At 49.9% G+C, this 11,070-nt stretch overlaps 1 protein-coding gene across 2 annotated transcripts in view; it reads right to left on the bottom strand.

The window, feature by feature from the left end:
* The window catches only part of JDP2 (Jun dimerization protein 2), a 28,368-nt gene extending 21,280 nt beyond the window's left edge, over positions 1-7,088 (bottom strand). For both annotated transcript variants that reach the window (XR_003526758.1, XM_027638140.1), the window contains exon 1: positions 7,061-7,088. The gene's annotated coding sequence lies outside the window, so the exon portion shown is untranslated. The remainder of the gene's footprint in view (positions 1-7,060) is intronic.
* Positions 7,089-11,070: the final 3,982 nt, after the last annotated feature.

Consider the following 11,070-nt stretch of genomic DNA (forward strand, 5'->3'; position numbering starts at 1 on the left):
CTGGCCCAGTATCCAGTATGCTCTAAAAATGTATCCTGGATCCAGGGACTGCACTGCTAAAGCCCACATTATACCTGCATCAGTGTAAACTAAATCTAAAGCTGATCAAACAAAAGTGCCAGAGGTCACCTGGAAGAACATATACTCGCACATTAAGATGAGCTGAGAACTAGGTGGAAAGGGGAAAAAGTGACTTCTACAAACAAGATCTTGCTCAGGGGTCAAGAAGCTCAGAAGCACATTGAGAACTCCCAAGAGACAAGTGCTTGGAGAGGAATGAAACACCACTCCCAGCAGGGCTATAACCACAGACATAAGAAAGGAACAAAGAGAGATGTCATCCCTCTCTGCAGAGCAGGGGTGCAGTAACAGATCATCCTGCCCAATTCTTGATGGCCCTCAGCCCCAGGCATTATCACTTCCTGGTGATTGGAGGGATTCTCTTGTTCCACTCCTCTTCCTCATGTAAGCACAGCTTTTTCATTCCAAGTCCCAGATACTTTCACATATTTTTCTGGTTAGTTCTAGAGGCAAGAAGTTGTACTTCGATCATGTAAAAAAAACCCCAGGGCATGGAATTCTCTTTAATATTTCAGTCTTCTTCCTGAGGCCGTTACCCTGGCAGACATGTCTACCTATAGCTCTAGCATATTTCTACCACATTCACCTAGTAGGGAAGAAATAACTTTGAAGTTCAAGATCTGAGTTTAACCTTTAAATTGCAGTCTTTCAATACCACATCTTGCTGGATGGGGTGAGTATGGCTGGTGCCTTGCCAATTCATAATTCCTTTCTAGATATTCCCTTGCAGTGTTTGTTATTTCTAAGGCACATGAACCAACTCACCTCTGTATTCCTTCACTTTCTAACACAGTGCTTTAGCTAGGATTCTTATTAGATTTTTTTTTGTTCAGAACTGACTAATAACACAGCCTTTTTTCCCTCAATGCCAGGCAGTCTTTCAATGTCTCCTTACATGAGCTTGGAAGTGTCATGTCTCCAGCAAAACCTAGTTTTCTGCTGTCCTACAGATGAACCACACAATTCTTGCATTGTATCAGCTATGCTTTTTCACATAATGAAGCCAACAGCAGAACAGCAAGGGGAAAGAGAATGTGCAGTCTTACATACGACCCTGGGATCTGCATGACACCAGCTGCTTAAGCTTACATTCACCGTAGCTATGCCTTCTGTTCCAATACTATTCATCAAGATGCTCCAGAGTGAATTAGGAGACAGAGAAGCCTTTCTTACAACTTCAGTTTAATGATGAGCATCTTATCTTATTCAATGCTCTCTTCAGCAACTATCTTTGCAGCAAAAATCTGGTCAACACTTGAGTTCATGGGTCAAAATTCAGTTTGTATATCCTCAGCTTGGACTCTACACTCTCTTTGTTCTGGTTAAAATGCTGTAACGCAAGACTTGACCTCTTGCCGAAATGTCTGTAAACCCTCCTAACTAATGCAGTAACTTTTGCATCCTTGGTTTGGCACTGTTCTTCTTGTGTTCTCAGTCAACTCAGTCATTTTATCAGCAGTCTCATCCCCAAAGAGCTGACAACAGTACAGCTTCCTTTGTTCACCTTGGTTTTGCTGCATCTTTCCTACCAGTGTCAACTGTTTCTGTGCTTTGTCCTCCAATTTTGTCCTTATGGTCAGCAGTCTGTGACACTGACTGATTTAATATTTCTTAAAAGCAGCACACATTACTTAGTTTTTCTCCTGTTGCTGCAGTCTGTTATCTTCTGGAGCCCACAACTTAGAGGGAAGAAGCTTTATGAAGTTGGTACTGTCCCATACAGTTGCTCAGCTTCCTCAGTAACATTGTCCCCATATGCCCTCCTATTCTTTCTCCTGCAGTTCTAATCTTCATATGCTTGGGTGCTTTTTTTGTGGTTTTTTTTTTTTTTTCTTCCCATACCTATTTTGTTGCTGCTTTTTCAGGGGACTCTTTGTTTGGTTTTTGGTTTGTTTTTCTTTTTTTAAAGAAGCTGATGTTTGCACAGCAGTTACGGCATAAATCTAACATGCGTAGGCATAATTCGTGTAACCCAGTATCCCTGGGGGCTTGTACTCTGGTTGCTAGCCTGTATTCACACCCCTCCTGCCACCTCCTCACTGCTATTCTTACCCACAGACTAAAACTGGCACAGGAATGCCTACCTGTGTTGAAATCCTACGTTCATTTCCTTGTGCAGAGAGTGCCTCAGTTTGTATCCACTGTTCTCCCACAACTATCCTATGCATCCTCACTTATCCAGAGGTGCTGTTTGTTTCTGTACAAACCCAATGCAGGTGCTACTGTTGCATCAACAGCACCATCCTGTAGAGAGGACTATGACATCCCATAGCAGGCTCTGACAGCCACATTTCAATTTAAACTGCCGTTACTGAGTTATCTCTGGTGTCAGTTTCCTTGGCAAGAGTGAGGGCTATTTGCAAATTTATTTTCAATTTTGCTGTCTATAATATAATCACAGTTTCTTACAACATAAGCTGACATCTGCAGTGGTTGATCCAAGTACCCTTCTGATGCTCAGAGAGCCAGTCTAGCACCTAATATTGCCAGCCAGTAGATTCTGACATTCTGTATATACCAGCATGTTTCTCTTTTCCCCATGTTAAGCACTGCACTAAGGCACAGTCTGTCCTACTAGCCCTCCTCCGTGCTGCCTGCAGAATCAAGGCCATGCTTCCCTGCTATTCTCTCACTCCAGGCTTGACCTGGGTGCCTACTATTACTTGTCAGCTGCCACACATCACAGCACTGCCAAAGTCTGCAAGTCACCATACAAGCAATCTTTGATCTCTTCAGCGTGTTACCACCTAACATACTATCACCATCTGTATGTACCTTCCTGGAGCACTTAAGCCACAGCAACTGGCCTTTCATATGCTCCTGACCAATAGGCAACAACAATTCTGCAGTGGAGATCAGAAGCAGTGCTACCATCCACAAGAAGCAACTTCTGGTTCCTTAGATTCTACTACAGCTTTATTGCCATTTTTAAAACCTTTTTTTTTAGCTCTTGGCTATCAAATTAACTCAGCCTGTGTGTGATACATTGATCTTTCTAGTTCCTCCTGTTAGCAGAAGGATGATTTATACAAAAGCCCTTTCCTGACATACCCAACTTCTCATGCCCCAACAATGTAACTTCCTAAACAAAGACAGGGCAGTTGGCTACAACTCTTTCTCTGAATCACTGAGCCACTTACTTTTTTCCATCTGGACTCTTCTGTCTGAGGAAACTGCAAGGTGCTGAGTGTCACTGTAGCCTACAGACCTTCTTCCATCTCAAGGTTCATTTCCCAGTGAGCACCAAGTTAAGCATGACCAAGTTGAAAGAAGAAAGACTCCGTACTCCCAGTGCCACAAGTACCTTGCCATGCAATTATGGCTTTCCTCTGTTGTCTAAAATGTGATACTCTCCCATTCCCACACAACTGCTATCTGCTTTAGATGCATCTAGTTTTGAGCAGCACTTTACAACAGGTCATCTCTCTCCTGTCTAGCTTCTTCTGGACTGCACTGTTAAAAGCAGTAACATGAAGGGCCAGTGCCAAGGGGCATATCTCTCAATGTCAAAGTTATTTGCCAGCTATCAGAACACAGCAGCAGACAAGCCCTTTGGGGTAGCCAGTCTTTTTAGATACCCATACAGTAGTGCTGGTAAACATGAACTTTACCAACAGCCACTGTGTATTCATTCATTCATTTGCTGAACCAGTTAATGCAAAGGAACCCACCACCTGTAGCATACTAAAGAGCTGTAGTGACACCTGCTGGGATAAAAATGTGCATGCTCTCTCTTTACCAAGGATCTGACATTACTGTTTAATGCCATCAGGGAAATTGCCCTTTATTTAAAGGCCAGTTAAAGGCACGATCATTGCACAGCCTACCAAGTGGACCAAGGCAGAGCACACCGCCTCAGTAGGCCAGACACTGTAGTTACCTCACTATCTCCAGACTCCACTTCCATTCCAAGAGGGAGAGACAGCTCCTACAACCCAGGTTCTGGATTTGCAGGACCAAAGATGCATCTCTGCCCTTCCCACAGACACCTCTGGCTGCCACCCTTGCTGTTCCCTTCCTCCCACAGGCAACCTCATGTGGTGGGAGAAGAGTTGCAGTGTTTGTGAACACCCGCTTATGCAACATCCCACCTCCCAGTTCACAGAGTGGAGTGGGGGGCCACAATGCTAAATAGAGGAAGGAGCTGTGAAGAACTGTACCTCAGGAGTTGGAATTCTAAACCCATTTCATGAGTGGGAACATTCTGGCTCGGTCCTGCACATCTAGCTGGCAGGAGGAACATCCAAGTCACTCACAGACAGAAAGCTATGAAAAGCTTTCTAAAAACAGGAATGCAGAGAGCCTTGCTGCCCTTCCTCCTCTCCTCCATTAGGGAAGCTCACAGCTCCCTACACTGTGCACATGGGGCAGCCCAGAGCAGACAGCCTCTCTGGCAGAAATGCTGTTTTGCAGCCACCCATCCAACTGAGTACCACCATTAGGTCCCCACACCTGCCTGTCTAATGCTTTACCTTCTTACCCTTTTTATGAGGAAGGGGGATGGTGGTTCTCCAGTCCTCAACTTTAGAATAACCTTCTTTTGCCACTAGCAAAGCAGTCAACTCACAGTCCTTCTTTCTCCCTGAGCATTTTCCTCCATATCTTCACAGGGTAGTAAAAAGCTCTAGTTTTGCTGCTCCAACCACTGCAATGCAGCAATTGACTTCCAAGCAACCTGTGACAGCAGAGTTGTGTACAGCACCTACCATAGCAAGGCTCCTCTATTGCAATAAATGAAAAAAAAATTGCCATTGATTATCACATTATCTCAATCAATTGAGATTGCAATTAATTACTTTGGGGTTGCACCACCATATGATGGCAGTATGGAGCAGAAAGGTAAAAGCTATCCTATTTCTACCTGAAACAGGTCAAAGGGCTTTGAGGAGGAAGGAATATCCTGGTCTGAGAAAGGCTGCAGCTCAGACATTGAGGTTAACAATTGACTTGTTGAAATTCCCCAGGACCTCCCATAACCACATGTGGTCAGGGCTAGAATCTGCTTCAAGAAGACAACTCTACTCTAGCACAGAGCTCTGCCCCAGGGGACAAGGATGGCATCAGAGATGAAAGGCCACCCCCTAAAAACTCTTCAGAATCATGCCCTGAATGCTAGGGTCATCCACAAAGACCTCTAATCCATATAAAGACCAGCTCTGGCTAGTTTGCAACAGCCCTGCTCAGCTGAGAGGCCCGTATGGACCTTCAGCTCCCTGGCTGCATGTTAAAATAGCCTGTGGTGTTTGGAGTGATACTTTGGACTGTCCAAGCAACTGAGAAATGCCACCAAAATCAGATGGCATCAGGTTTGCTGTGCCCCCTCCATGCTGCACTGGTACTGCAGGACACATGTGTGCTGGCAAGGAGTCCATGCCGCTCACCATGGCTCTGCCTCCTTTGCTCTTAGGGCCAGGCCCACCACAAAAAGCCCACTGCAGTGAAAAGAGCCTCTTAACAGCTTCACACTCAAGACACTGCATGCTGCCAAGTACCTGGCCCAGGCAATGCAGCTGAAGTAGCAAACACTAGCACAGGGAAGGTGACCACAGAGCAGATGCTCAGCGCTACCTGTGCTTGAGCAGCCTAGTTGGAGGAGGAGAGGGTAGAAGGAGACAAGAGGTGTGAGGGGGTATTTACTCTTCCTTGGCAAGGAATAGAGCACAAAGACCTTTGCATCCTGTAAGGAGGGAAATGCTCAACTGTGAAGGTGCAGGAAAAGCATCCATAGGTGTCTCTCCAAGGAGACAGAAGCAGCAACCTGCACACTAACTCAGCAGATTTTGTTCATCCCCCAGACCCCAGGAACAACCAATTGCTGCATGACACAGGGATGGTATGGATAGCAGCTCCTGCACCCACACACTCAGCCCCCAGATGGGTAGGTTTTCGCTTTTTTAAATCATTAGGAGTCATACTAAGAATCTGAACTCCAAAGACTGGCATTCCCAGATGCCCCCACACAAGCATTCACCAACAAATTCCCAGTACAGACTCTGGCAAGAGCCTCCAGATAGAGTTTTTCATGCAAATTTTCCTCAAAACTAGCTAAAAAATCCTGGTCTGAGCTGCAGAAGCATTTGTTTCTGCTGAGCTCTTGGAGTCCAAACACACACACACACACACTCACAGTTTGGCAGTGGTTGTGTTCCAGGGCTGGTAATGCAAGCCATGGAGCAGGCTGCCAAGACAAGCAAGAGAACGAGCCAGGCCCCGTTTCATTGGCCACCATACACTGCATATGGCCCTGGAACCAGCCAGCAGAGTGTTCTCACCCTCCTTGAAGGCATAGGAGACCCTGTGTTTTCAAATACACCTCCACAGGGCCTTCATTAAAGGAAAATGGAAACATAATGTAGCTCTTGCTCCCTTGGTATTTCTCCCTTTCCCCCAATTTGCTCTCAAACCTATTTCCCTTCCATGGAAAAAGAAAAGTGCCTCCTGGAGCAGACCGTGCAAAAGAATGCAACTTCCATTCAACTCCATGCCTGACTGCTAAAGCGGACTTGGGACTGCGCGGTGGGGGCATCTCCAGGGCCCCTTTCCTTCCCGGGGCCCCGCGGGCTGGGAGCACGGCTCAGCGACAACCCGCCTCTCCGGCACGGACCGCCGGCCGCGGGGAGTCCGCGCCCCTCACCTGCGCGCCCGGCCGGCAGGTGAAGCGGAGGCGAGGCGGGCGCCCGAAAGCGGGGAGAGGCCGCCCCGCAGCTGATCAGTGCGGGGGCAGCAGCGCTGCTCTGAGCCGCCCATGCGGCTGTGCGCACCCCCGCGGAGGGTCTCCGCGCACCTCCGCGGTGCGCCCGACTGCCCGGAGGGCAGAACCCTGCCCGCTGCCGCGAGATGCCGGGATGCTCCTGCGGGTGCCCTCCGCCCCAGCCCCCGTCGCCGCTGTCCGCCACCCCCGCGGAGCCCCGCGCCGCCGCCCGCCCCCTGCCGCAATCCCGGCCCGCCTGGCGAGCCTCCCGCCCGCGCTCACACCCACCGTGCAGGGGGACCGGGCTGCCGGGGTGCCCGCGGGGCCCGGCCGCAGGGGCCGGGCGCGGGCTGCGGTCTCAGCCCCGCCGCCTCCGCCGCCCGGCTGCGCGGCGCTGCCCCGACCCCCGGGTGCCGATGTCGGTGCCGGCAACCGCCGGGGCGCCTTGGCCCGCCGCCGCCGCCCCCCGCCGCCCTGGTGCGCGCCTCCCGCAGGCTGTGGCAGGCGGCGGGGTGGGTTGCATCAGCCCCGGTTATATAGCGGCCCCTGGGCTGCGGGGAGGGGTCGGGAATGCGGAACCGGCCGGGCTGCCAGCGCCACACGTCAGGGAGGGCGGGGGAGCGGGGCCGCGGGGCGGGGAGCGTCGCGCAGGGGTGGGACCAGCCGGGACACCCCGACATCCCGTACCTCGGCATCCCGCACCCTGCACCCCGTGGCGCGGCGTCCCGCACCTCGCGGCCCGGCATCTCCGCATCCTGCACCCTGGGACTCTGCACCCGCCACTCTTCGGCACCTCAGTGCCCCTGCAGGCGGCATCTCCAGCATGCTCCGGCACCCCCGGACCCCTCCGCACCACGGCGCCCCGGCACCTCGCACCCCCCGACCGGGTGCGCGCCTTGCCCCCGCTCCTATTTGCGCCCCTCCACACTTTCCGCCCCGCGCCTCCCCCGCCCCCTGCGCACGCCAGGACCCGGTGCCGCCACAGCCGTGCCCGAGGCAGCCCGCTCTGTGCGGAGCTCCCGCTTCTCAGTCCTGCGCCTGGGAAAAAAGAGGCAAAGACCAAAGAGTATCCAGGGCAATAAGCATCCCCAGCAGCAAGCCCACCTCGCCCAGGGCAGCAAAGGCACAGGGGCAGGGAGGGCTGCAGGATCACCCTGTTGTTGTGTGGGAGGCAAGACACTTCTCATGCCATCCTAGCCCAGCCTGGCCTGCTCACGCCCCACGCAATGCTGTCTCCCTCATACAAGAGTCAACGACTGTCAACGCCAGCTCCACCAGACTGGCATGGAGAGTAGCCAGGAGGAAGCAGAGGGGTTTAAGGCTCCTCTGCCCAGCTGCTTTGTTTTCTTCCCATATCATCACTGGGACATTTGGGAGGGATATTGCCTGAGGCACAGGCACATTCATGGTGCCCAGTGCTCTAGCACCTTGATGTCAGATGGAGATGGTGGAGCAAGTGACATACTGGGCCTTCCTGATAACTGATTTGTGTGGACTTGATTTGTCCCTCCTCTTTCTGACATCAGCCTCTTCCCACCTGCATCTGACAAGACTGTTCTGGGATGCAAAGCTCTTCACAGCCACAGGACCATGCTAGACCTGCCATAGGTACTAGATGCTCCAGGGCTGTTCTAAACCCTTTCAGCATAAAAATGCTCATTTTTCTTTAGAGTGAAAAAATCCTAAGAGAAGTTAGCAAACCAGTCAGGCTGAGCAGCACTACCCAGTTAAGCAATAGTGCCACCTCTCTGACCCACCCAGCTGCCCAGAGAGGCACCATCTACCCTACCTGTTTTCCTTCCCCTGGCTTTTCAGTCATTGTTTTTTTTCAGCATTTGCCAATTTCAATTTTTTTCACAACTGACAATTCACACTACTCATCGTCCACAGGGTCTCGGCATCACTACTTCCAGCCTTGTCCTCTTCATCTGTATCTCAGCAAGAGAAAGAGAATTCAGTTGTGGAGAGCTGGGACTGAGCAGGAACAGGGGCCCAGAAATGCTGCATTCAATATAGGATATAATCTGCCCAAGTTGTCCTACAGAAATAGGTAACAGCCTGGCTTGGCAGAACACTGCACACATATCCTCATTCTTACTCTTCTCATGCTGTTATTCTTTTATTATTTTTGTTTTTAGAGAGGCAGAATACTTTTTATACACCTTTGCATACAACCCCAGTATTTATTTAATCTTGGTACCTCATCTTGGGGGGAAGGGAGAAATATGAGCTGAGATATATTTTTTCCATATGCATTCCTTCACCTTCCTACATCAGATAGGACAGATTTTTCTAGTGCCTTAAGCTGCAGGTATCCCAATGTGGTTGACAAATAATATCTCTCTCTAGCAAATAAGAAAAGTTGCCTTCAGGGCATGGCAGCTCCCTCACAACTGCTGCATCCTGAGGGAAGGGAGAGGGCAAACTGGGAGGGGATTTCATAAGAGGTGGATGACCTGGCTGAGCAAGGTCCAGTCCAGCACATAGTTCCTTCCTGCAGCCCTTCCCTGCCCTGGGGAAGGTGGGAAAGTGCTATTTCCCCTTCTCTGCCAGGGGCTGGAAGAAAGAGAGCTCTGTCTTCCACTGTTTTTCTCTTTTTCATTTCCCTTTCTCTAGTGGGTCTGAGAGATCTCATTGCAACATAGACATCTGCCCCAGCCTTGAGTACTGGTCTCTTCCCTCCCAGCCAGCCCCCACAGGATGGAAGGAGGGACCCCACACCTACCAGTCTGTATATGACCAGCACTCACAGCATGTTTGCAGTGCACAGATTTCAACACTGTGCTGAAGAAGGTTGCAGACTGAGGAGGAGAGCCCCTCAGCCTACAATTTCTTTCCTTTCGTGCTTCCCCACTGCAGGTCCTGGGGGCAGCTGAGCCTCCCTTATTATAATAATCCAAATTAGTCCTAACTGGGACTTGTTTAACTTAACTGTTGAAGAGCTAGTTCCAGGGAAGCAATCCTTGTTTGGGACAGTACTTACGCACATGTTTAAAGGGACAAGCTTGCATCATTTTTTCTTGACTTGGGAACTCTTGTCCCACAGGGGAATTTTCCTCGTTCTTGCAGCCGCCTGTGCTTGAACTGTTCTTTTCCCGAGCTGGTTTTGCCTCATGTAAACACCAAATATGTTTACTTTTCAGATAGTTTCATTTTGGCTACAAAAGGCATAACAATTCATTAGGAATTTTTGGCTTCAGTGGATAAAAGTGAACAGAAAAGTCACCAACAACAGGCTGCTTGCTGAAAGATGCAGAGTGGTCAGATAAACACGTCTGGCCCTACCGGAGCCAGTCAGTTTTGCTGCTTGCTGACAGAGGCAAATTAACCAAATGAGAATGGCAGCATCTGCAATGGAGACAGAAGCTGTTGAGAAAGAAAGCAAAAGTGCCACTGCACAGAACATAAAAAGGCTGCCAATACCTTGCTGCTTGGCAGATGGCTTTCTTTTCAGATGAAAGGGATGATTTGCATATTTTTGTCCAAAATAAAGTGTGTGGAAGGTGAAGGCTCATGAATGTGGAAACACAACCCCTGCAATACAACATGGGGACAGAAAGTTATCAGGAACAGAGCGAACTATAGAGCAAAACACAGCTGCACCAGCACAGGAGTTTGACTGTAAGGGAGTTCCTCTCAGTCCTTGGGAACAGTCATTGCTTTTCACCTCTGCCTTCTCTACATGGATGAACTGTGCAGCTCATCAGCTGGATTCAGGCATAAGCCAGGACACCAAAGGACAGCACCGCAGCCATCCTTGTTCTTCTCATCCCTCTCTTCTGGATTGGCTGGTGGCCCTCTCACAGCAGGAGTGGATGCTGCCTGGAGCAGGCCTGTGTCTTCTGAAGGTGGACAGGGAAGGCAGAGTCAGTACTGGTCCCTCTTCCCAGGTTTCTCAGCATCACTCTTTCTGTTAAGCACTGTCCATGGCACAGCGATGAGAGCCAGAGCACTTATAAGGCTACTGAGGGTCCTCAACATTTAATGTGCCATGTTCAAATGCACTGAGAGCACTTGGTAGTCCTTTGCTTGCTCTCTGCACCTTCCTAATGCCACCAGTAATGGAGATGAGCTCCTGGTAACCTGTCTGGGACATTCTTAGCTAAGAAAGCCAATGATACACCAGACCTAAACATCTCTGTTGCATGTCCAAGCACAGTTTTACATGCTCTAAATTAAGTAATATTCTAAGTCGAATCATGATGCTAGCCACCCCAGTTCACCTTCTTTCCATAAGCTCTTGAGGGCTCACTAGCACAACAATGTGCACATGGGAGATGCCTGGGAAACATAAAGCA

Source organism: Corapipo altera, unplaced genomic scaffold (assembly GCF_003945725.1).
Source record: "Corapipo altera isolate COAL_440 unplaced genomic scaffold, ASM394572v1 23, whole genome shotgun sequence".
Classification (NCBI taxonomy): Eukaryota; Metazoa; Chordata; class Aves; order Passeriformes; family Pipridae; genus Corapipo; species Corapipo altera.